Genomic DNA, 25806 nt, shown 5'->3' on the forward strand with positions numbered 1-25806 from the left:
TGTGATAATCAGGGTTTTTGGGGTGGAATATGCTGGATTTCAACCATTGACTCCACAGCCAGAAGCTAAGCCACAGCAGCAGTGTTACAGATAGGCCTGGCTGATATTGTACCAGATTTCCTGATGAATCTATGCCACTGTGAATTAGCTGTCAAGAGCCACTGCTGTAAACTAGGGAGACAGTGTGAGAAAGAGGATGGAGACTATGGCTGAGTAGATGAAACCTTCATCATTCTTTTCTTTTTGCCTTAGAGAAAGGGCTGGTTGAAATGGCAGGCAAAAGCCATTGAGCTGTCTGGGGTGACCAGGTGGGACAAGTACACAGTCTGTGGCTTCCAAGTTCTCTAATCAAAGTAGAACCTCCACAGAGTAATGATGTCACTCATTAATCTCTGCCCAAATGGCACAATTAGCAAGGTGTTTGTTGTTCATTGGGAGTTCATTGGGAGCAGAGCTGTTCTGGGGCTGTGCCACTTTTTTGGGTTCTCAGGAAGGGCTGAAGCATGAGAAGGACAGTGTCTTAAGTCTGCTATACTTCATCATACAAATTTCTCTTCCCCCTGCCCCAGTGCTGTGGATCCTTTAACCCATTTCTGAAGAAAGCAAGTACAGTTAGTACTATGAACTGAGGACAAAGTTCATACAATAAGAAATATATTTATAGGATTATAAATATATTTATACTCTTTGGGTGTATTTACATATCCAGCTACATTTAGCTAACACATAAGACCACAGACAAAATGGGGACTTGAATTAAAAGGAAGAAAAACCTACACTCAAAGTCCTCCTTTCTTACTGGAGGCAGTGTAGGTTCAGGATAGCAAAGGACACTGCATTAATTTGGTCCCATTATGCTTTAAAGACATAAAATATGAAGAACTAGTAGGGCTATGATTTATTTAATGATGGCAAAGGTAGTTGCTTTAATATTGCCATACATTTAAAGGAGTAACACAGCATTCAAGAATAGTGAGTTGGGGATCTTCCTGAGTCTGTGCCAGACAGGTTTCAAATCCACAGGACAGCCTTCTTCCACAAAATGCCTTAACTCAGGGGTGAGGCATTTTCAGACTCAGACATTTGCTTTCTACTTTTTGAAGTTAGGTCACAGGACAGAGAGGATTCTTGGTATAAACAAAGAAAATAAAAAGAAAGCTTAATTTATAAAGGGTTTTTTCCCTGGAAGTAGTGAACCTGGACTTTGGTCCCTATGTAGAACTGCTTATGTTTTTTTCCATCGGTAAGTCTTCTAATGGAATGTGTAACCAGTCAGCCAGAGCTAAAAGGAAAACCTTCCCCACTTTAGCATTAATGTATGACTCAGAAATGTTTTGAGATACATAACTTTTACCTGTTAGTGGACTGGAGGAATCCTATGGGAATTTGGAGTTTTTTGCATGCTCAGGAATACTTTGTAAGTTCTCTTTAGTTCAACATCCCTGTATCATATAATAATTCTTGTTACAAAAATTTGGTGATTGCAGCAAGCAGGTTTTACAATTTAAATAAAATAACAAAAGTAGATTTAGATTATTTCATTCTGAACATGCAAATCACCAGGAGACATGAAAGCACTGTTTTCATGTCACAACAGCTGAGCAAGACATTTCTAGCTCAATGCAAGAATACTTAAACTTCTCCAGTTTTTCTTCTCTGGTGATTATTTTTAGGCTTTTCTGTTTCTCCTGGGATTCCCTCTCACCTAGCAGCCACGGTGCCACCCCTTCCATGCTTTCCAGTTACGTTCATTCCTGTCCAGTTCCCATCAGAAAACTGTTTCCAAGTGAGAGCCTGGAATTCTCACAGACGTCTCCCTTGGCAGTGTGCTCTGCTTGGCAAAGCAGATCCCTGGAGTTCATGCCAAATGAGGGCAGTTCAGAAATCTCAGGAGAACATGTGCAGCTTTCAGATTCAGGTGGGCAAAAAGCATTGGAAAGGAAATCTGAGCCTAAGTCTATTGTGCAACTCCTGTGAATTTTCGCCTTTACTAGTGATTCCAACTGATTTTATTGCAGGTCAGAGGAAGGTGCTTTGTTTTTATGGTGGCTTGTAATAAAAGCTTTTAAAGTATTGTAAACTTGATTTTTTTTTTTTACTTCTCAAATCAGTCATCCTGCCTCTCATACTGAGAGAAGTTGCACCTCATAGATAAAAATGGAGGTCATTAGCTGGGAAAGCTAAGTTATATGAAGTGGGGAATATGTTGTATTTAGAGGGAAAAGCACAAGTAGGATTTGGCTATAGCTTCCAAAGGTGTGAGAACATGTTTCTATAGCTAAGAAGGCCTGCTCTCTGCCAGCAATCTTGGTTTTTCTCACACTGATATACAGTTGCATCACTGAGAGTTAAAACAATGTAAGCTGCTACTTGGCATCTTCTCTTGGCTACACTTTGCCAGCCTTGTCTTCTGTGGGAAAACACCAAAGGGTAAGAAAGAACAAAAGAGTGATTTGCAAGAAATCAAAAGTTGATTTCAAAATGGAGGGAAGAGGAACAAAAAGAAGTGGGAATAAACAGCTTAAAAGGGAAGAGAATATAAATGTAATCCAGACATGCATCCTGGATTCCTTTGAACTTCTATAGTGAGACCTGACTCTGATACTGTGAGCCACTCCCATATTACAATTGAATTTTTTATTTCATATTCTTCACGCTAGCTCAGGACAGGTGCTCTCACTGAAAGAGTTTGGTCTCCTTGTCCCTGGAACTACTATTTTCTCACTGCTTTACATTGAACTTGTGTAGCAATGCATCTGAACAGCTTGGCCCACAATGTCCACCAGCCAAACTGTCTGCAGATTGTCTTATCAGACCCTCTGGAATTTCTCAAGGTTGCTGAAACATAAGCTGTTCTAAAAATACGAAAGAAGAGGCTGAAAAACAAGAAAACGGGACCACAGGAGCCAGATAACAGAGGGCTCTGTTGGCCAGAATTGGCCTGTAACCAGTCCTGTGCCCCAAGGGGTGTGTGCAGAGCATGTGGACAGGATAGGGGCACCAATGAAAAGATGTGTGATTGTGTGAACAGTAGTTTTAGAATGTATAAATCAGTGTGTAATATAAACAATAAATAGCTTCTGCACAATCATATTAGTTCGTTAGTCAGAGGTCCTGAACTTCCTCAAACTTGGATCCATTGCCCAGTGAAGCATACAGTAGAGCTTCAGAAATACTTCTGCCAGTACAGATGAGAAGGACTGGGAGGTAGTCTGTGGATGGACGAATCACTGAATCAGAAAACGACAGAACCACAGAACAGTTAAGGTTGGACCTCCTGCCATGACAGGGTCATTTTAGGCAGGTGACACAGGAGCTCATCCAGGTGGGTTTTGAATGTCTCCAGAAAGGGAGACCCCACAACCTCCCTTGGCAGCCTGTTCCAGTGGCCTACCATGCTTAGTGTATAGAAATGTTAAGGTGGAACTCGTGTTTATGTCCATTACTCCCTATCCTGACTCTGGGCACCCCAGAAAAGAGTGTAGTACAATCCTCTCAGCACCCACCTATGAGTTACTTGTATTTATGGATGAGATTCCCTCTCAGTCTTCTCCCAACTGAACAGGCCCAGCTCCTGCAGTCTCTCCTCATGAGAGAGATGCTTCAGACCCCTCATCACCTTTGTGACCTTACCTAACTGGTAAGGACCCTTACCAGTTAATCCTTGTTTTTCTTAAACTGTGGAGACCAGAATTGAGCACAATACCCCAGATGTGGCCTCACTAGGGATGAGTAGAGGGTAAAGATCTCCTCCTTCAACCTGCTGACCACACTGTTCCCAATGCACCCCAGGATCTCACTGCCCTCCTGGCCACAAGGGTACTTCTGGCTCATGGTCATCCACCAATGACTTGCCATTCACCTGTCATCCCAGGTCCTCCTCAGCAGAGCTGCTCTCTAGGAGATCAGTCCCCAATCTGTGCTGGTACTTGGGGTCATTCCTCCCCAGCTGCAGACCCTGCACCTGTCCTTGTTGAACCTCATTGGGTTTTTCTCTGTCCAACTCTCCAGCTGATCAAGATCCCACTGACTGGCAGCACAGCCTTCAGCTGGATCAGCCAGTCCCTCCAGATTTGGGTCATCAGCAAACTGCTCAGGGTGCTTCCTATCCCTTCATCCAGGTTGTTGATAAACAGGTTGAATAAGACCAGACAGCAGGAATCTGACAGCAAGAGAATGCTAGGACAGGGGGAGGTATAACTGCTTTCCATTGAAAGCAATGCCAACTTCAACTTGCCTCGTGTGTAAAACTAAGGCTTGAAAGTGCAGAGGCCTTACAATATCAGGGTAACTTCCAGCTGGATCTGGTCGGTGCATTGTCTTTGAAATATGCTTCAGCTGAATCTTCACTTGAGTCTGGGGAGCTGGCCCTTCTCTGGCTGTTGTGATGAGTCTGGGTTTTTACTGCTGGAAACACAAACATGAGCATATCAACAGTTTGCTTAACGTTTCAAGTTCTTATTTAAAGGGATAAGCTCTGAGCCATTGCTTCAGTCTACAGAGAGCCCCACAAAAAGCTTTTCCAGACAAGATGCTCAAAAAGAGAACAGAAAAGAGAAGAAAGGTGAATTACATGGCTGCTTGGACACATTGCTCTTGCCTTGCACTGAGAAGAACTAGTTGAAAATTAAAGAGCATGAACACCTCTCCTATTAAAGCATTCTGGAGGTGACATAGCCCCACATGTGAGACCTGTGAGAAGGGACACGTGGGTTCTGCATCTCTTGCTGCTGTCAACCTACTGTGTCACCTCTGCCTCCTCAGCCATATTCTGCTGCAGGGCAGGTGAGAAGGTTGCAGAAACAGCACTGCTTGTCTGCTATGGGACTGGAGATATTTGGGGATATTTGGTGTGTAGCTGGGAAAGACTGAGGGATTAATAAAAACTTTTTTTTCCTGTTGTTGGACCAGGAAATCCTTCCAGTGTGTTGCAGAGGACTTCAATAGCACTGGCTATATTTACAGGATGAAGTGAGTTATATAGTTCCTGCTACAGCAACAGTGTGTGGTATGAATGAGCAAGTAAAGGCTTTTTGCACCAGTTGTCAGCCCTAACTTGACCTAAGAAGGCAACTTACCACTAGTTGACACCCAGAAGCAAAATTAATTGAAGCTGCCTTCTTGTGATGAGCATAGCCAGTAAGCTTCAATAGGAAGATGCAGAGATTTGCAATTTTGTGAAACTGAATAGAAAACACCTGGTTAGAAACTCTCATGTGCACAAATACTGCTTATTAAACCGTTTAATGAACTGGATTTCTAGTCACATAGGCACACAAGTTTTCAGTACTGTCTAGCAGTGCCTTCACTGCCATGTTCTATAGTGAACATATTAAGCAAGCACTACAAATCTCTACAGGCAGGGAATCCTTTTCATGACCCCATCACAAGATTTGAAAACCAGATGCCTCTTTTTTCCCACAGGTTGCATCCTTCCACCTACTTAATTCAATTTTATTCTGTAAATGTTTTCAAAAATCAAAACCTGTGTATGTTGTTGAAAATACAAACATTTCTAGTAATTTTAGGATGTTTTATTTTTCACTTACTCATTCTGTAAAGGCTTTGTTTACATTGCCCTTTTTCCTGCTGCTTAGAGAACAGTCAATTCAAAAAAAGGAGTTTCTCTGAAACTTTTTCTGCTGCTAAAGAAGAACAAAGAGAACAACAGAAGGAGATTTGATTATCTCACTTTGACATAGAGGGGAAGATGAAGGCTGGACATATAGAAGCCAGGTGAGAAATTATATTAGTCAGTCAGTGAAGCTGAAAACAGGTTTTCCTTGGTGGTATACCATACCCTTTGTGTTGCATGTGCAACACAATGGCTCTTCCCTTTGCTTGAGAGTGGCAGGTGTTCATGTGCAAAAATTGGGCAGGTCTATGGCCTGGCAGCTGATCTACTTCTGTATAATGGGATGCTGGTCTAGCCCATATACATGAACTGGTTTTGTAACTGTGGTCTTCAAAGCATAGAAGTAAGGCAAAAGTTGGCAGGGAGAGGCAAAATCTACTGATATGCCATCACTTCTGCCATGGCTATCAGTTTATGATGGCAACTCATTCATCCATGTCTTTGATCTGCCTCTTCAGCTGTGCCAAGGCAAATTTTTATATGCCTATATATTGAACAGGGAGGTGAAGTAACCCTTGTTCAAATTATCTGGAGAGAAATGTAACATTTGACTTGGATCACTTTTCTGATTTGGTTCATCACTACATTGCAAAAGGACGCTGTGGGGGTGCTCACAATGGGCAGGAATGGGTGAGCTGGCACTGGTGATGGAAAAAATGCTCAGAGTTGTTATCTGTCCTCAGCTGATGCAGATAGAAGCAGCAGGTGTTTGGCATGCTGAGCCTTCCATCAAGTATAAAAAAAGAAGCAGCAAACTCCTAGGAAAGCACAGACTGAGAGCAAATGTCGTGAGAATTTTCATGTGCTAACCATCTGGGAGTTGGACAAAGAAGGAAGACAGGAACCTCCAGAGCAGAAGGCTGGGAAGATGTGGCAGGACCATATGCATGTCTGGGCAAGTGGCCCTGTCCATGTACGCATTTTTGGATCAGCAGTGAGCTTCTGAAGTCTGTCTCCCAGTCACCCCTACTTGTTATGCTTTGGTTCACATTGTGGTGTTATCATGAGCTGGATGAGATTAAAGCACAGAATGTTCTCCAGCTCTTAATGACATTTTCACTGTGGCACCAGGCTACATTTGGTTAGAAGCAAGCTTCACTGAAATGAGTATTGTCTAATGTTGATTCCTCTTTAATAAGAGTTTTCCCTACAAATCTAATACTATTAGCTCATGATGTGATAACAGAGACAGACTGACAAATCAAAAGGTTACCCATGGTACAGTGGTGCTGGGTAGAGATGGGGTGTAGACAGTGATGTGCTGCACAACCAGCACTTCTATTAACCCTAGAATTTTTTAATATTTAGTAGAAATTGTTAATAAGTGACTAAATTAAGGCTCAAGCACATTTCCTTTGAAATAGGTTCATGTATGCTGTACTATGCTTTATTTTGAGACAGGTTTCAATTTGGCCCTCTACAAGATTATAGACATTATTTTTTTTCTATTTTATCACTCTTTACAATCTTATTCAAACCACTCTATCAGAGAGATAGTGAGTTCTTTCTGATTGTCATCAACTTTTGTCTGGAGAAAATGACTGCATTTTTTTTTCCTTTTGACTACTTTTTACCTATTTCTAAGGACAGACTGATACCAGCCAAAAAATGTTGTTTGTTGAAAGTATCATTAATGCTTAATCTAGACAGGAAGTTTTAAAGTGAGAATTGGATTCACACAATAGGGAGATTTTACTAAGCTTCACATTTTAAGGAATTGCAGAGACTGTTTACAGTTCTTGACTCCATGTCACCTTCATACAAATTATCAAAATAAAACTAACTAGAGAAAGTTACAAATAAGTACCTTCTTGTCCCTTGCCTAGGCAAATCCCACCAGCAAGTGGTAATAGACAGAAGACTTCCGAAAATTTTGTTGAAGAGCAACTTAAAGCAGACAATCATCTCACAGAAAAACAGCAGAAGAATCAACAGGTACTGTTGCCATTGGTGCATTCATTTTGTTTTTTGACAAATTCTCACAGATAGGGATATTATGTGGATTCTGTTTTGGCTCATTACATGGTGGCACATTTTTCCACTGTTCTTTCATGTGATACTGGAATATTTTTCCTCAAAGTTAAAAAGAAAAGAGCTGTATTACTCAGTCACAATCCATTCTCCCATGATTTCCTGCTGCATTCCTCTGTTTCCACCTATTTTTTGGGTCATGGTTTGTGCCAGGGTCTCAAGAAACTTAGTTAAATTTGACACCAGGGTTGACTCTGCTCCATAATAACTGGTCTCTCATGTGCCACTTCTGTGAGAATGGGGGCATTTCCAAATACAGGATTTGTACAAAGGTCAAGTACAGTGAGAGTGTTCTGCTTTTTGCTGTGGGTACAGTTTGAGATGAGCTTATGCCTGACACCTCTAGGTGTCAGACTCAGCATTTGGTTCAGCTTGGTGACTTGGAATATGCAAGTTTCATGACTCAGAAATGTTCTCTATGTCTTCCTGGCAAAATAATATATCAAACTGATGCAGCTATGTATTTCTGTGTCACATGGTAAAAATTACTGGAACTTCCCCTGAAAACAAAGAAGAACAAAACTTTTCTCATCGTCTATCATACAGACATTTAGCACCATCTTAACCCTTTGACTCTACTAATGAATGAGTGAATGGAGGCATCACACAGCGGCTGCTTCTAAAAAGGTGCTCTTCTCATCTTCCTTTTAATGTCAGGGCTGTTTCTCATGTACTCAGTGACCCATACCCAGGGACTTTTAGTCTTCTGGTGTCTCAGTTTTTTCAGTTATTGTAAACATCTTCCTTTCTGTAGAGTGATTCTATCTGTGTTTGTCAGGATTTAATTTTTATTTTCTTCCAGAGCAAGCCAAAAATAACACCTCAAAAGGTTTTTCTGAAACAAAGAGAGGGCATCACAAGGCTCAGAAAAATTAAACAGAAGCCTTTAAAACTTTCAAAAAAACACAGCAAGCATTCCAGAAGAGCTGGTTTGAATTGCTGGGGTCATTTTTCCCAGTCTGGCCAAATGAACAGAGGCATACTGCAGCCAGGGGATGGTCTCAGCTAAATCCTCAGGTCAGTAGCAGCATGCAGATGGATACACATGAAAAAAAGGCAAACTGTGTTTTAGATGACAGGGAGATAAAGGTTAAGACTGTGAAATAAAAGTAGTTGAGCAAAGTGCAGAAGAAAAATAAGTGATTGGGGGAGATGAAGACTCAAAGGAAAATCTTGGTGACTCACCACAGAGAAGATGGCCTGAAATCCTGCAAATATGTCCCAAAACAGTGACAGACACAAACATACAAGTAGGTGAGGAAATGAAGACTCATCACATGAATCCTCTAGGAAAAGCAGGCAAAACTGCTGGAAGAGCTGTCGAGGGTACTCTGCAAAAGGACCTAGGTAGAGTGGATCAGCCTCTGAAAGGTCATCTCAGAGAGAGCAAAAACGCCCTTGGAAGTCCTACAAAGGCATTATCCACTCCAGGATGTAGATGCAGACCACATCAAGGAGGCAGAGTGGAGCGCAGGTCCTGCATTCACACAGGGTCAGAAGTGGCTTCAGGTCTGCCCACAGGAAGTTGTTGTGGGGAGCCAGAACTTGGAAAGCAAAAGGCAAATCCATGCTGAGTTTAAGATGGTCAATGACAAGATAATAAAAATTACATGTAGTTCACCTGAGGTTGTGGAGAAGGGAAGCTCATCCTCAGCCTTGTGGTTAGAGTGGCAAAGGAAGGGAACAGTTGCCTCGACCTGACAAGTTACATCTTTCTCCTGTGAGTCAAGCTGCTTACTCCCAAAAAGGGATGATGACCCCAAATCTCAACATACTCAGTATCCCTCCCAGCAGATGACTCATGTAGATCACACTGGTAAACATTTGGATCTTTCTGATGGTAATTATGCTAGTGATAAACCCAGTGGAACAGAAAAAAACCCTTTGTTAGGAAATACAGCAGATCACCACCAAGAAAACAAGATATTCAAGCAATTTCAAGTCAACAAGATGTCTCCTGCAGCACAAGCGGCAGTGATTCTAGTTCTGGAGCTGTTGGTCTAAAAGGGAGCAAGGGAGCTCTTCTTTTCGGCAGTCCCTATTTCATCTCACAAGATTGAAAAGGAGCATGAGCCTGAGTCAAAGAATGGGAATAGGGCCAGCTAAGTTAAAAGCCCACATCTGCCATCTTCAAGAGTGGCTCATGAGATTCCTGCTTTCAAAATTAAAGAAACCCCTGAAGTGGAGAAACTACAGAAAAAAACTGTCTGGAGACATGTTAGGTAGAACTACACAAGTGTTGGTTTGTGTTTATTTTTCATCGGGGAAAAATTTTGTCTTGGATTTTTGACTCATTCTTCCTGTGCTCCCTAGCTACATGCCCACCTTTTTCAGTATTTCTCAGACCTAAACTGGAAAAAACAGAGAAGAATGAAGAGATATATCTGCAAGCCTCTTGTTTTCCTTACTTCTCCATCATCCCTAGTCATTCTTCCTAAGTTTGTTGTTTGATGTGCACTTTCAGGCGCAGACTTTTGATCCCAAGAAATAAGTGCAATGTTCAATGAAGTCAGGGCTAGAATTCTGTATAGCTTAGGTATGACTCACCCCTTGACAGTGAAATTTTCACATTTTCTTTTTAACTTCCTCAGACATAATGTACATGACTTTTTAAAAAATGGGTAAATTATCTCTTAAATTTGCATATTTTTCTCCTAAGCCACAGAAAGCCTCAGATCAGTGACAATGCTATAATTTCCTAAGAACATCTTCACTCAGTTTTTCCTTAATGTGATCCCAGCTTTTTGGTCAATGTTTCTCACTTTGGGCCCAGTGATCTTACTTCTGGAAATGAAATGGTATCCTGCTTCAGCAGGCTTTAGTCCTTTATATTAAATAGGGTCTTGATTTTTCTTAGTTTCCACTGAAGGACTTCCCACACACTGACTTCTCATCCTAAACCCATTTGCCTTTTCTTTATGTAAGATCAGTCAGAATAAGTTTTCCTGTCTGCAATAATCACCAGGGCAGAAATACTCACTTCTGATGGCTCTCAATTGCTCTGTCACAATCTACTAAGCACGCTATAGTCCGTGTCAGACTGCTGTTAAAAAAGGGTTCCTGAGGCCTCTTTGAAAGTTACATTCATATTAAAGTTGAATCTTCATATGGCATTCCTAAAAAGGAGTTCAGCTACTGACACTAATGTACACCCAAATCTGTTTCACTTACTTGATTTGTAGGGCTTGGATTGTGCTACTAAGACCTGTGCTGGGAATGGAATACTTGCATCATTAGGCAAAATGCATTAATTCTTTTTAATCGATTAAGCAATTGTCATGGAGTTACTTTACCTTTAAGAAAGTTGAAGTTACTAGGAACTGCCTAGAGTCTTTTCTCCTGACCAATTATGGGCCATTGCTGAGAATTGACAGCAGTTTAGGCCATTGAAAAGTGGGATCAACTTGTGAACCCTACCTTAAAGTGTAAAACCAGAGCTCTCTGAGTTCTCTTTGTTTCCTGGCGGTGAAAGGTAGCAGAGGTCCGGCCTCTCGCTCTCTGCCCGGCCATGCGGCCGGGCGGGGGCCAGGCTGGGCCTGCTGCATCTCCCAGCTGGGAGATGGGGCCTGCGGGGGGCTTGCCCCGAGCCCTGTCCGGGCCGGACCGGTTCCTGGCTTGGCTGCAAGTTTTGCCGTGATGGAATTCACCAGAAACTGCCGAGTGAAGAAGGAGAGGGGCTCTGAGCCTGCAGCAAGCAGAGACGGTGACCACACTTTCCAGAGCAGCCATGAGGAACTCTCCATCACAGACGGCTCCAGTTCCTGCACCAGCCGAAGCCACAGAACTACCTACAACAGCCTGGGCAAGATTTTAACTCTTTCATTACCCAGATGAGACTTGCGGATTAACTTTTTTATCCAGGGAGAGAAAAAGAGAATGATCAACATGAAAAGAGACTTTATAAACTACCAGTGACAAGAAAAAAAGAAACTTCAAGAAAAGTAGAGAATTAAGAAGATGCTTTAATTTAGCTGAAATGTCTTTCTGTTAAACTATGGAGATAGACAATGAAGTCCTAGAAAAAACTCCTTTAATTCATGATAAGTATACAGGGAGGAATAAAGTATTCAAAGTGTAAACTTGAGTAATTATGGTATAGTGAAGTGCTGAGAGATTTGAAGCCTTGAGAGGCAATAAGAAAACTGTTGTCTAGTGAAGCTCACAGAAACAGATGAAGAAGACTTTTTTTACCTTTGAATACTCATCCTTAAAAATGCTATCCCTCGAATCATGACCCATAAACATCTCAGAGTGATGTGAAAATGGGAGGGGTGGGCTCTGATAACAGCAGCTCTAGGCAGCTGATATCAGGGCAATGGAAAACTATAACAAAAAATAGTTTTCGTGTGAAAAACTCCATAAATTAACAGGAAGAAACTTCTGTTTCTCTACAAAGACAAGTAAAAAGACTGTAGCAAGAATTGAGACTGTTTTAACCACCAAAGTTCCAAAGTTTTTGTCTCTGTTGTCATGTGAACGAAAAAATAGTAAATAGATAAGAGATGAAAAAGTTTTTCTAGAAGTTTATTCTAGTGTTCTTATTCTTGTTGTTTGTCAATAAACTTTCTTTATTCCTTTTAAGTTTTATGCCTGTTTTGCCCTTATTCTAATCCATATCTCACAGCAAGAAATAAGTAATTTTCTTAATTATTAGTTTTAAACCACGACAGCAATAAAGCTTGCTGCACAGTCTGTGGGTTTAAAAACATAGCAGGGTACGTAAATATTCATAAAGTTCTGTGTACTATCAGAGATAGTTTTCTTAGATTCTTTCCAGAAGAAACCCAGAACACCCTTAGCAGAGGATTAGGGATTGATGTATACCACAGAAGAACCCCTTCACTGACCGTGGTGAGAGAAGATCGTGAGGAAGCCACACATTTTTGCAGGTAAATCTGTATACACAAGAAACTGGTCTGTGTGTGCAATGAGGAAAATATTTCTTCTAGAATCCTGAAAATCAGGCTGCTAAATTCTTGTTTACCAGCTAGCTTCTTTCCAAGGGCATCTGTGCTGTTTTTGAACCAAAGCACTTGTTTAGCCATCTAGATTAGATGTAAAGCAGGAGGCCAGCTCTCAAAACACTGGTGCAGTTTGTGTCTAAAGCTAAGTAATGCCAAATACTTCCCATCATTTGCTGAATACCTTTGGATTACTGTGAAAACAGTAAGAACTCAGGATATTTATTTTTTTTTAATGTGATCAGACCCCTGATAAAGTAAAGGATAAACTTCTCACATTCACATCAAGGTAGCACATATGTCTGAGGTTAACACAAAGTGTAGAGCATACATCAATTCCAACAGCATTCTTATTTCGGGAATATTAATCTTTAGACCAGACTGAGGATGTGTTTGACACCACATAAATTAAGAAATTGAAAACTCAAGCAAGTTGCTTTTTTAATTTGTAATTATTAAATGCTGTAAAAATTTTAGTTGGGTTTGTTTTTTCATTTATATCTTCATAGAAAAAAAAAAAATTCTTAACACAAAATTCCTGCAATGAATAATTTTGGAACTATGGGGTTTGTGATGGAAGTGCCTTCACAGAATTGACTAATTGTAGGTGATACAAATGCCTTTAATAAAAATTGAGCTTGCTTACAATCAAATCAAATACAAATTTTTAATGTGATGAAATCTGTTAGAAATTAGTAGGTGCCATCTACTATAAACACAGGAGAGATTCTCTTTGCATTTCAAATCTAGTTCTTAGCTGGTGCAAAATTAGCATAATTTATTGATTTTTATTTTTTTATATATTATTCAAGTTAAGAAATTATTTTTCACATCTGCTTGTCCATTCTTGTTCATTTCAAAGATGATGGGAATAGTGCAAAAGGCTATTTTGCATTTATTGGTTTGTATAATTTTCTCCTAGAGCTTCCTTTCAGACATCTTTCACTGTCTTAAAAATTAAGTTTCACTAAAGACCCTTCTTGGATCTGTAGTTGACCATGATAGGTGTTCCAGATATGAATATTTGTGGGATTTGGCAGTTCATGAATCTACTAATGAAATTAGGTGCTGCTTTTACTTTTACTGCTGTAAATTTTGACTGCAGAGTGATGTACTGGTGCAGAGTTACTGCAGTTCCAAATTCTGCCAGCACTGTATTCTCTGCCTGCTGACCATGCTGCCTTACCAGTGCAATTACTTTGACTTTTTCATAATAATGCATATTTTTAAAAGACCTTGCATGGACTTATTCATGTCATTAGCCATAGTAGCCCCTAGCATTTCCAAACAGATGTTTATCTAAAAATGCCTGGCCAGTATAATGCGTACATATTTTCACTCCTTTTTTCTAATTCATGAACTAAAACTAATTACAAAAGGCAGTTTATCCTCCCTGGCTGTGTTGGCCCTGTGCTGATTTATGCAATCCAAGAATCTGCTTTGCATTTTTAAATCAGTAACCCTGTCAGGAGCACAAGATGACTGCCCATTGATAGCAGTTCACTTGTGCCGTGTGACAACTTCTGCTCCCTGGAGGCAATGAAAATCCTCTCCAGAGCAGCTCGGCATGCCTGAGCCTGCCCAAATCCGTCCATTCCTTTGTTTCCAAGCACTTTGTTTTCAGACCTTTCCAGGCACGAATAACATAAACAAGAGGGTAAACCCAGTTGGGATGCTGCGTGCTGTGTGTATCTGGTGCCTAAGAGAGCCTGGACAGTGCTCAAGGCACCAGCCTGTGGCTCCACCCTTGCAGCACTGAGGTGTTCTGCTGACACTTGGGGTCAGCCAGAGGATTCTGTGATGGCTATTTGCTTGTTCCTCCAACAAGGGCAGCTTGTTTGCCATTTTTAATGCGCTATTTCCTCATAGTACAGAATCTGCACGCTTTCTGGACCAATGGCAGCAGCCAGCGTGTTGGTGGCTGGTTTATTTTTTCCCTGCATCTCACTGAAAAGCATTTTCTTGGAAAAAAGCCTTTTGCTTCATGTATGTTCTTGCCTCACAGGCAGCCCTGCCTCAATTTACTTCATGCAGAGGTGTGCCTGGCACACAAGCAAGACTCAGTTTGTGCAAATTGCTTTGCCTTCTCTAATGTATTTTCTATCTGTGTTCTGCACCTAGCACCTATTTTTAATTGATAGCTGGATAACTGTCAGTGACACCCAAGAAGTGTCACAAGTGCTCCTGGTATCTTGGTTATTGCATTTCTTCAGGGCAGGACCTGTTTTCCAGCCTTGGGTTAACACAGTTATGTTCAGTCTGTGCTGGAAAATGTTGTGAAAGATCTTGCATCTTGCTTTTGTTATAGCGCATTGTATTTCAGAGTAACTGCTCTGGATATGGAGGAGTGGTAGGCTGGACATAACCACACAGGGGCTCTATTTACTCATTCAATTTGATTATTTTGAGAAGAGCTAATACTTATATTGACATCTTGCTTTTAACCAGAATATTACTCAAGCTTATTTAGAATAGAAAACAACAACAACGTTCGGTAATTAATTACAAAGAGCAGCAGGACATAGGGAGTTTGTTTTTCTCTTAGTGTCTGTGAGAGCTTTCACATTTTGCTCCTGAGGTGCTAAACTCCATTAAAGGAAACATGAGGTCACAGCTGCCTCCTGTAGTTCATGTTTCTTTTTGAATAACAGTGAAGGACAAATGGTGGCTGCAGGTCATGAAGGGAGCTGGAAGCTCACTTTTTATTTGTTAGTAGGAAGATAATAATTTCATGTCAGATTAAAAATTAACTAAGAAGTTAGATCACAGTCATATAAATAAGCTCTGTTTGAGGATATGTTATGATCTGTTCTCTTCCCCTGCTTCTGAGCATTAAGTGCATTTCCTGATCAGTCATGTCTTGAGCCATTGAGTTCAAAGGCGAAATCTCTTCTGAACACCCACATTTAACTCTTGGAGCGTATTTATCTGTGGAAAGTAAATACTTTTTCCCATTTCGTCCAGGTCCATGGCTAATCTGATTTGTAGTAATGACTGATGAAAATACAGCCCAGTCCCCAGCTTTGCATGATTGCAGGGCTTCACAGGTACACTGACAGGGAACAAGCTGTGCCCTCTGCAGGTTTGCCTTAATTTAGCTATATGGATACAAAGAGTGTTTAAAAGCCTCTAAATTCACAGTCATTACATTGTCAAAAATTTCAATTAGAATTCTTTCCAGCTGCTAAATAGAACAAATTTTGCAGCTGGATGCATGCATAAGCATTGCCAGGGAGGAAGTACCTTAATTTTGACAAGTGCTGATAACTGGCTGCCACTCCCGGCAGTGTCAGCATATGAGGGATGTGCCCAAGCCCTCCAAAGGTCATGCCCAGAGAAGGTACATTTGAAGACAATCCTTTATTACAGTCTCATATGCCCATTTCATGCTCTTTGTTTATCTTGTGAACAGAACATGAATAGACCAGCTCGGGACTGTCAGGAGCCAGGAGCTGACTCACCCTTTGGAATACAATAGAGATCAAGCTCACTGCAGAAAGAAAAAGTTGCCCAGAGCAAGTTCAAAGGAACACCTAGAGTCACTGAAGAGCATGTGAAATCAGAAGAAGTGCAAGCAAGCTCCCTTCTGTAGAATAAATATGCAGTTCTTGTCAATTAATATCCTTCCTAACAAACATCCTATGTTTCCACTGGAATCTTTCCATTTGCCACATATGGCAAATTATTCATGCCACTTCTATAGGATGGTTATATATTATGGTTATATATTATGGTGAAGATTTTCATTTTAATAAGATACTGCTTTGGCTTGTGTTTTAAATGTACATGCCTTTATTTTGTATTAGAAAAAAATTAGGTTGTGCCTACCATCTTCTTAAGGAAGTTAAATGTTCCCGTGTTCCTCATAATTCCTTGTACTGATTCCCTCAGCTGAGCTGACTCCTGAAAAATTTCCAGCTCCTGTGTAGTGAACTTTCCTACTTGTAAATATTAGGACTCATTGTGCCAAGTGCAACACAGTTAATGGCCACCGTTCTCATTCCTGTGCTGAATATTTGTTATTATTTTTTTCTTTAAACTACCCTGATCTTTGGCTTTGAGGTATTTTTATGATATCTAGCCCTGTGTCTAACAATCTGACCTGCCTAATAATGTCCCCAAGTCATTCATTATGGCTTTTTCTAAATTCCTTTAGGGGATTCCATCTTTTTAAAGCTCCTATTTCAGACTTCTTAGTGATAAAATCATCTCTGATTATATGTGGCCATTATCCTTATTAAAAACAGACATAATATGATTAAGGGGTGATTTTCTAAAAGAATCACAGATAAACAGAGAAAGAAAAGGTAGACCCCGTGAAACCAATAACAGAGATGGGACAGCTGAAAGCTGTATTTTTATAAAATAAAAGAAGAGGCAATGGTAAAGCCCAGAAATGTCTGGAGCAATGTTCTGCTGCAAAAGGATGTCTAAACCAAACTGATATATTTGACAGCAAACTGACAATTTAAATTACTTTCATTATCAAAAAAGTTTCAGAACAATTAAAACTGGCAGCATAGTAATTTGTTCAAAACTTCTATACTTTTTTTTTTTACATTTTTGAGATAAATATTTTTGGACACACATATAGTGAATGTTTTTTCCCCTTATGTTGTATACTTGTCTATAAGTCATATTTTCAGTGAGGCTGTTTTAGTATTTTGATTAAAAATATTTTGAATGTACTCTCTGCACAATAATTCAAAATACCAGTTTTCTTTACACCTGGGATTAGAGAAAAAAAAATTAGAATTTTTGCCAGGGAATAGTTGTGTTTCTTGACTATGCCTAGCTCTAGAGATGGAGTTTGACAGAATTGTTTTAATTTTTTGCTCCCACCTCAAAAACATAATGAGTGCAGGTTCAAAAATTTAATCTTCCATGAAACAAAACCAAAATACTTTAGGGGTTATTTATCTTTGTAATTCCCAACTTCAGAAGTCTGCTGCTTCTAGAAAGTGTCTGGAGGATGTGCCAAATTCAGAGCAGGCAGCTCACAGCTAGGAAAGGAATGTGAGCAGGAGACAAATGGGCAGACACACACATGTGAGGAGAAAGTGAGAAAGGGTTGCATTTGACAATTGGTTGACTACAGAGCAAACTTCACATTTCTAGTTCAACTCCACCAGTGTTCTCTTTGTACTGTTCAGCATTAGTGCACTGAAGGAAAAGGATTTGGTAGTTTCATCAGCATGGGTGAAAGAAGAAGGGAGAAGGCAAAAATAATGGAGATGGATGTATATGGAAATGTCCCCTCCAAATTTCATTACTTTCATTTTCAATTCAGTTGAAAATTATGTCTTTGCAATCCCCTGCTTTTTGTAAGAAGAATCTAGCTATTGCTGTGCCCTTTCCACCACATGAAGATCTGATTACCTGACATTCTTGTCATAAAAATCTACCTTGTATTCTAGCCTTTTCTTAAAGACAGTGACATTTAATGCTGATTATTTGCATGATTAGCTTGAATTTCGTGGTTTTCTTCAGCACAGACTTGTCTCTGCTCAATTTGTAACAACTGGTTTGTTTTAAATATAAGAGTTTTCAAAGTACTATTTTTTTATTGTTTGGGTTTGGTTATTTTTATTTCTTTGCTGAAATAATTTAAAATATGATTTTATTTTATTTTTTTAATTGCATACCTTAATACTGTAGACCTTTAAGCAGAATAAAAAGGCTCCTTACTTGCTTCTGGATATGTAAGGTGGGCATGTCTAGTTCAGAGCAGGCAATGACACGGCACACTTTTATTTTTTCACTGATATTGAAACAGCAGATTGCTGGACTGCAGGAGGAGTTGAAGAGAAGTGAGTCCTACTGGCATGCTGCCTAGAGCAAACTGAGGCACCAGGCTGAGTTGCTGACCAGGCAGAACTTGGAGCTTCAAGATGAGCTCAGAGTTTCAGAACATCAGAGATGGAAAGCAGAAAAAAAACCCCAAAGCTGTGAATTTCATGGACAGAAAATCAGAGACCCTGGTACTGGAAGATATTATCTGCTTAATGCTGTTTGAAAAACTCAGTAGCTTTTCTTTGGAATTGTCATGTGTGAATACTGTCCCTCCACTCCTGCCACACTTAGCCTGAAGAGAGGAAAGCCAGCTCTACAGGGAGGGATGTTAAAATTCACTCTTTGTGTGGTTCTCTTCCACCTGGCCTTTTTATCCATGAGGTGTGCAGCTTTACCAGGTGCCTATCATAGACACTTAGCCCAGATGTCTCCCTCCACTAACTAGGAAGGGAATCTAGATAACTAATTTATTCTCAGTGCCTAAATTAAAGCCTCCTAAAAAAGCTCCTGAAAATAATTCTACTCCTTATATATCTATAGTGCCATTTACCTTTTTAATAAAACACCTCTTCAGCCTGGAAAAAAACATAGTTAGACCTTCTGTTAAATCTTAGCATTTATTCTATGCTGTAAACTTTCTGGAAGGAAACACCATTGGTGGCCTGCCTTAGAGAGGCACAATCTGGATTCTTGAATAAGAGTTACACTGGGATAGAGCAGGAAGGATAAGCAGGGTAGAAAATATAGTTGGCTAATGTAAATGTCTTTGCTAATCTCTGGAAATCAAAATGATTTAATCATAGTTTTACAGAGTGTCTTGTAGTTTTTTTATTCAATATTTCACTTGTTTAATGTACTTGTAGGGTTTTACTTGTTCCATTAGAATACAGCTGAGTAACTTCTTGTGAGGTAGTTAAAGGAAATTAAAATTGCTCACTTTTTACACAGGAGACAGCAAGTCTTGGTGAAATTAAATGGTTCAGCCTAGAATTAAAAAAAAAACCAACCTGACATTTGGGGTTAAGTGGGTCATTTAATTTCCTTATGTGTATTCAAGGGAGAAAAATACATGCTTTGAGGGATCGGTTTCATCCTTTGTGTTATGGAAACTAGAAAAAGTAATTATCTCCTAGATGGTATAATCTGATGACATGAACCCAACACTTCTACAGAACGGCCGAACCTAAAAGAAAATAAAATTGAGCCATTTTCTCTTAGGTATTTCCCTAATTTTCAAATTAATTTTTTGTAAGGTTTCTTTAAAAAATGTTAGAACCAGCAGCAAACCTGTCCTTTGCTTTATTGCAATGAAAAAGTTTTGTGTCTCTTTTTCATTTGATTGCAATGTACTTGTTAATGAGATTTTTCACCTAATACTTAAATTTCATTGAAAATGTAATTTCAAGGTTAATTTCATTTTATTTTCATTTTTCTCAAACCTACCTGCTCTTATGACTCATCCTTTTATAGAATGTGAAGGTCAGAAAAAAAAAAAAAAAGATTAGTCATAGGTATAAAATTAAAAGACATAAAAATTCTAATAAAAGTAAGGATAAGAAAAAGCTAATTGACTTCTGTTGGCCAGATTTCTGTCTTATTTCTATCACTTTGCTGATGTAAAACTACTACTCACGACACTGAATACTTTTGTTGTGTGGAAGAAATACTAGGATGCTGTATATGAAGATGATAGGATGGTACCTACAAAGTTTTTGTCTGACACTGGGGACTTTCAGTCCCTAGCAGAACAACATGTGGAATTTCATTCATTGTGTTTAAATATCAAAATTTTTATGAAAAGAAAATGGCTTTAAATTTGAGTCAGATGGCTTTGAAAGCTGTTTGATTCGACTAGCTGTGACTTGAACTTAAAATCACATCTTTATAACAAGCTCTCCACTAGCCTGCAGAAGCTATTCTGCAAGGGACAACTCTTCATCCAAACCAGAAGAAAGTTCATGGAGAGATAATCACAAGAACCACAGCATCTCTCACTTGGGGCTGAAGACATCTTAGCAAAAACACTTTCTTAGAGATGTGAATTATAAAGTCTGCATCCCTATTGCCAGTAGTCACTTTTCCAGGGTTTCAAATATGTATGTAAGAGGATGTTCTTTGGAATCAAAATTTCTGCAAATGAAAGTGTATATAAGCATGATCATGTTTGCTTGCTTGTGCATAATTCTACATGAATTGTAGATGTCCTTCTGGTTTTGCACTAGCAGGAGAAAAAACTTCTTTTTCCCCCTCTTTTCCAGACCTAACTGAATTGTGTGTTGTTTTCTGTAATTTTTCTGAACTTGTTGCACCTGCTACTCCCCAGGCTAATTTACAGGGAATCCTCTTGCCTTGGCAAACCATAAATCTAGTATTTTGCCATTCAAGGCTTGCCAATATGGAACAGTGTCCTTCTCCTGGTTCAACTCAGTGGGAAAACCACTCAGATTCTTACAAGTTGTGACAAGTTAGCTCAGTATGTCAAGTGAGATGCTTATTTCTGGCTGGTGTGTCCATGACTGCCCCTCCAGAGCCAGCTTACCACATTTCTAACTCATCTCACTGTTTAGAATTTAGATATCTCTGTATCTCTTTATGCTTTTCTTTCTCTTGGTGTTGTATTTCTTGCTTCATATTATGGGCACTCTGGATTTTTCAGGTTCCTTTTCTTACTTTTGCTCAGATTTGGTCAAAATCTATGCTTTGTTCAAGTGTACATTCTGAAATTCATCTTCTCTACTGGAAACTATTCCTTTGGCTAAAGGAAAGCTTAGATTAGCCAACACACTGCCTGTAGAAATAAAATGTAAAAGATATCAGATGAGAGGGGAGGCAACTGTTCCACTATAGTGAGCATGACAGTGTGTGTTTGAACTGTAACTTTAGCTGATTCTGTACTGTGCCAGATATTAAAAGAGATATTGATAATTATGTCCTATGGCACACAGCCATGTGCAATAAAAATTGTGACTTCAGAAATAGTTTTGAGAAGGGGGAAGTTGAGGACAGCAGACTTTTGGGCTTACTGTTGTCTGGGCTTTCACCATCTAGCCAGGATTGGATCTGGTCCAACTGGGATCCATCACAAGCATGAGCTACTCTGGTGGGCATAGTGCCCAGATGTCCTGAGTGAACTCTAAAATGTTTGACAGAGACACATGCTCTTTATCTGAACTGATGGCACAGAGAGACTTTACAGTGAATAGAGTGACTGTCAATTATTTGACTCTAGAATTGAAGTCTCAGGTAAATTGAACATTAAACAGAGGCTCAAAATCGGTGTCATAGCAATAGATCTGAACATGGTGACTCATATTTTCTTTGCATTTGAGCTGTTTTGATAGCAGGTGGATACTTTCCCTCACATATCCTGTGAATCTGGATAATTATGGGTTTTAGATATAGAAAAACAAGCTATCATACTATTTCTACCCAAAATTGAGAAACTGAGTGTAGGAACACATCAAAGTGAATGGGATAACCTTGAGCAACAGAAGGGTTGTCAGACATTGGAATAGGAAGTGGTGGACTCACCATCCTTGGCACTGTTCAAAAAATGTGTGGATATGGCACTTTGGGACATGGCTTAGTGCTGGACTTAGTTCTATGTCATAGTTGGAATTTATTATCAGAGAGTCTTTTGCAACGTAAAATATTTTATGGTTCTAGGACTGGAAGAAGACATGCATGCCTTCTGTAACATAGGTAAGTTAAAGTTAGCTTGGACTGGTGAGTTTAATCAGCTGGAACCAAGAGGGCAAAACAATTGCCATCTGACTTATTTTTGTCAAAGCTAATAGAATTTGAGGATGTGCACAAAAACAGTTGGTGAGCAAGCCTGAATAATGATCAATACAGGTTAAAGACACAAATATTTTGTAGACATGATTTTATGAAGTTAAAAAAAAAACACAACATATCCAATAGTTGTTCTACATCTCTGGTTGCCTATAATACTCTTAAGGATGAATCTCTATTTGTACTGTAATATGACTTAGCTGGTGATGAACAGTCCAGTTCAAGTTGTGCTTTAGTGAGACAAGAAAAATGTCCATTTTAACTGCACATCATTATTAATTCTTTCAGACTATGAAAGAATGAACATATGGGCCAAAATAGTTATTATTTATTAATTGTTAATATTTACTAACATAGGTCCTCGGAAAAGAACTTGATTTCTGAATGCAGCAACAAGTTGCTAGTTTCCTGCCCAACATGTACCTGTGGATAGATTTTCATGATTTCTTTGACAAAAGATGAATTCATTTGCCTGGCAGGTCTGGAAGTGGGAGGAGGGGAGGGGAATTCCACTGAAAGGTATATACTGATAGCATTTCTTAATGTTTCAGCCAAGGTCAAGTATGCTTACTTCCAGTCCTAGAGGGATTTTGCTATCTAATCTTGCAAGGGATTTTGATGACCTTTGAGCATGTTATTTCCTTGCCCATGAATGTTCTTCCTGGCAAATTACCAACTCTGAAGCAGGAAAGGTGTGTGAATATGAGAACAGACTTTAACAGCATTTGAACTTCGCTGCTTTATCCATGAGTACTTGGTGCTTTCTCTCAACTTTTTGATTTGTTAGGAGGAATGTGAACTCTACATGACACAAACTGTGATATTTGAAGGTAATAAGAGATCCTTACTTATGGGAATTGACAAGTGAATGATTATTGGGACAATTTGATGAATAACTGGAGTTATTAACAGCTGGGAGGCAAAAGCTCATTAAAAAATATAACTGATTATTGCTGAGCATGACGATCCAATAGAAGATCTTTTTAGAATTCCTGTGGTCTAGGTGGATGCTCAGTAACAATATCTCCTCCTGTTCTCCCTGCCTTCCTGATAGCATAGATCTGTAGAACTAAAGGAATTTCAAGAGGTCCCTGCTTTTGCCAAAAAAGTCGTCAGTGTCACTGATGGCAATTCAAACTGTGATTCACTAGCTCCCATGATGAAAATACAGAATGAACTGCCTGCATGTTCTTTTATGAAGTCAAGCTTCATAACTAAACCACACCTCTTTTGTTGTTACCAGCTGATCTGGTTAATTTTTATGTTTTCAGTGAAGATTGGGAAAAAAAATTATCTGCCTTGTGCATGTTGGGACACTGCTTCTTCCTCTAATCCTATAGCACCTTTGTATCAAGGGTCTGCATTTACTGGTTATCCACATATTTCCAATGAAGAAAATTGAGATAATTTGGAGGCTCTGTTTATGAAAGTGATGGAATTGAGAGAATCTTTATCAAGAACCCATTTACGTGTGATTTGTCCAAATGCTTAGTATTTGAGTTTCTTAAAAAGTGCAGAGCAAAGCTGTAGTGGTTGCCTGGGATACAGTGATGGCTCTGAATTTTCAGATTATCTTTTAGAATGGCATTCCTCTGAATGAAAACAGAGACTATATGTGACTCATGTAAGCCTGTCTGGATTCCTTCGACAATATTGCTTTAAAAATAGGTATGCTAGTGTATGCAATACATAAAAATTGAAATCTGGCTTTTACAATGGCACGTATAACAAGCTGGAGTACTAACACTGTTCTCCATGGATGCTGCTTCAGCTGAATTGGCTGATACATCTCATCATGTTCATGGAGACTTCTACTTTCTCTGACTCCATCTTGCCATAAAGTATCTTCTATTCACAGTTCTTACGTAAGGTTTGAATTGCAACATTCTTTCTATAACAAACCACAAGGAAAACAAATGCTGCCACATGTTAGTGTCTCATGGAAGCTGATGAATATTTGAGCTGCTGTGGCCCTATTGGCACTTTCTGAACATGGTGAGCCTGCTGGCTCAAAACTAACCAGGAAGCAAAAAAATAGTTAATCTCTGCCTGATTCTACTTGATGAACAAAGTCAATTCCCCTCTGTAGCTGCTGATACCTCAAAAAGGAGGGACTGGAAATGTGGCTGGGGACAGAAGAAAAGGGAGTGAGACTCCAGCAATCTCAGGTGAAATTAGTTTGAGCTGCTGTGAAACTGCTCCAATGGCTTTTCAAGTTCTTTTAAATTATTTGGCAGTTTCAGTCTTGAGATATTTAGCAGTGAAATGATGGATTATGTGCTCTTTCCTTCTATCCCTCTGCAATTTATGAGCTAATATCTCTTCATCAGAAATAGTCCTAAAGGTCCTTAGTTCTATACCATTTGTCTCAAGCTGAAGTCCCAGGCATATTTTGACAGCTTGCCCATTCACTTTTTATTTGAAAACCTGATTATGTTTGGAGAGCTCAAGCATACCCACAGAATCTGCCTGCAGAAAATATCTCCAAATATAAAATATATATTATATTCTTTTTAACAATAAATGCCATTAATTTATGTACCTTGTAGCAACCTTGTCTGAAATGTCTAATCAGTTGCCTTTCTCCTGCTGAGAACTGTTTTATGCTTGGAGGAAAATTTAGCCTTTTAAAATCCTGCAGTTTTCTGGTGTTACAATAGGATTGATTTCTTGGCTCCTTCCTTGTAAGCATACATTAAATTGTAATGTCTTTTATTAATATAAATAAGACATCACCATCCACAGCAGCAGCAGATACCCTAAATTTCACTGATTGCATGGAGAAAATTTTACAGCTGTAAAACACTGACCATTGTTATCAGAGGAGGAGCAGTGCAATCTTCCCATCTGTGCTTTGCTAGTCCCATGTCCCTTGGGCGTGGACTTGAGTAAATTAAGCTGATGGCAAATATATTCTTTCCATTAATAGCTTACATGCATCTTCTCAAGAAGCTACTCTTCAGTGTCTGAGACATTTCAAAATCAGAGTTATTGGTGCCTTTTCCAACTTTCTGGATTGTTTCTTTGTTTCTTACCATCATGTACTCACTCCTAGTCATTCATCAGCTCAATGCACTACAGATTCTTCTGCTATTAATTCTGAGAGACAGAGACATAATCCCATATCATTTCTGGGATAGTTTAGCAATGTGGGCAGTGAGACTATGCCTTTGTGTCATATTGCCAGGCAATTCTACATTAGGTACAGTTCCTTCAAAGTTCTGGTTAGGCAGGAGTACAGCTTAAGTTTTCCTGTCATATCAATGAAGTATTTTCTTGGCAGCTGCAAACACCTGAGGGTTGTTGTGTAAATCCTGTAAATCCCATGTATCTCATGGTGGTCATGCAGGCATATTTTATGTTTCCTCTGTACTATCCTCTAAGGTCTCCATAAAAAATTGGGGAAGTGTTTTTCGAGTGTCCATGATCTTTCCAGTCAAAATAACTGCTACAGTTTGTTTGAAAACTTTTGCATCTCATTTCCCTTCTGTGGCTCACACATCCCCTGGGGTCCTACAAGTCTTGTGTCAGCCTTGATTGATGAAGATGTATGAGACCAAAATGTAGAAAGGTTGGACATCCAGCAAGTAA

The 25806-nt window shown here is 39.4% G+C and overlaps 1 pseudogene; it reads left to right on the plus strand.

The window, feature by feature from the left end:
• Positions 1 to 1652: 1652 nt before the first annotated feature.
• LOC107201342 overlaps positions 1653 to 25806 on the plus strand; it is a 32694-nt pseudogene continuing 8540 nt past the window's right edge.

The sequence above is a fragment of the Parus major genome, chromosome 3, assembly GCF_001522545.3.
Source record: "Parus major isolate Abel chromosome 3, Parus_major1.1, whole genome shotgun sequence".
Lineage (NCBI taxonomy): Eukaryota > Metazoa > Chordata > Aves > Passeriformes > Paridae > Parus > Parus major.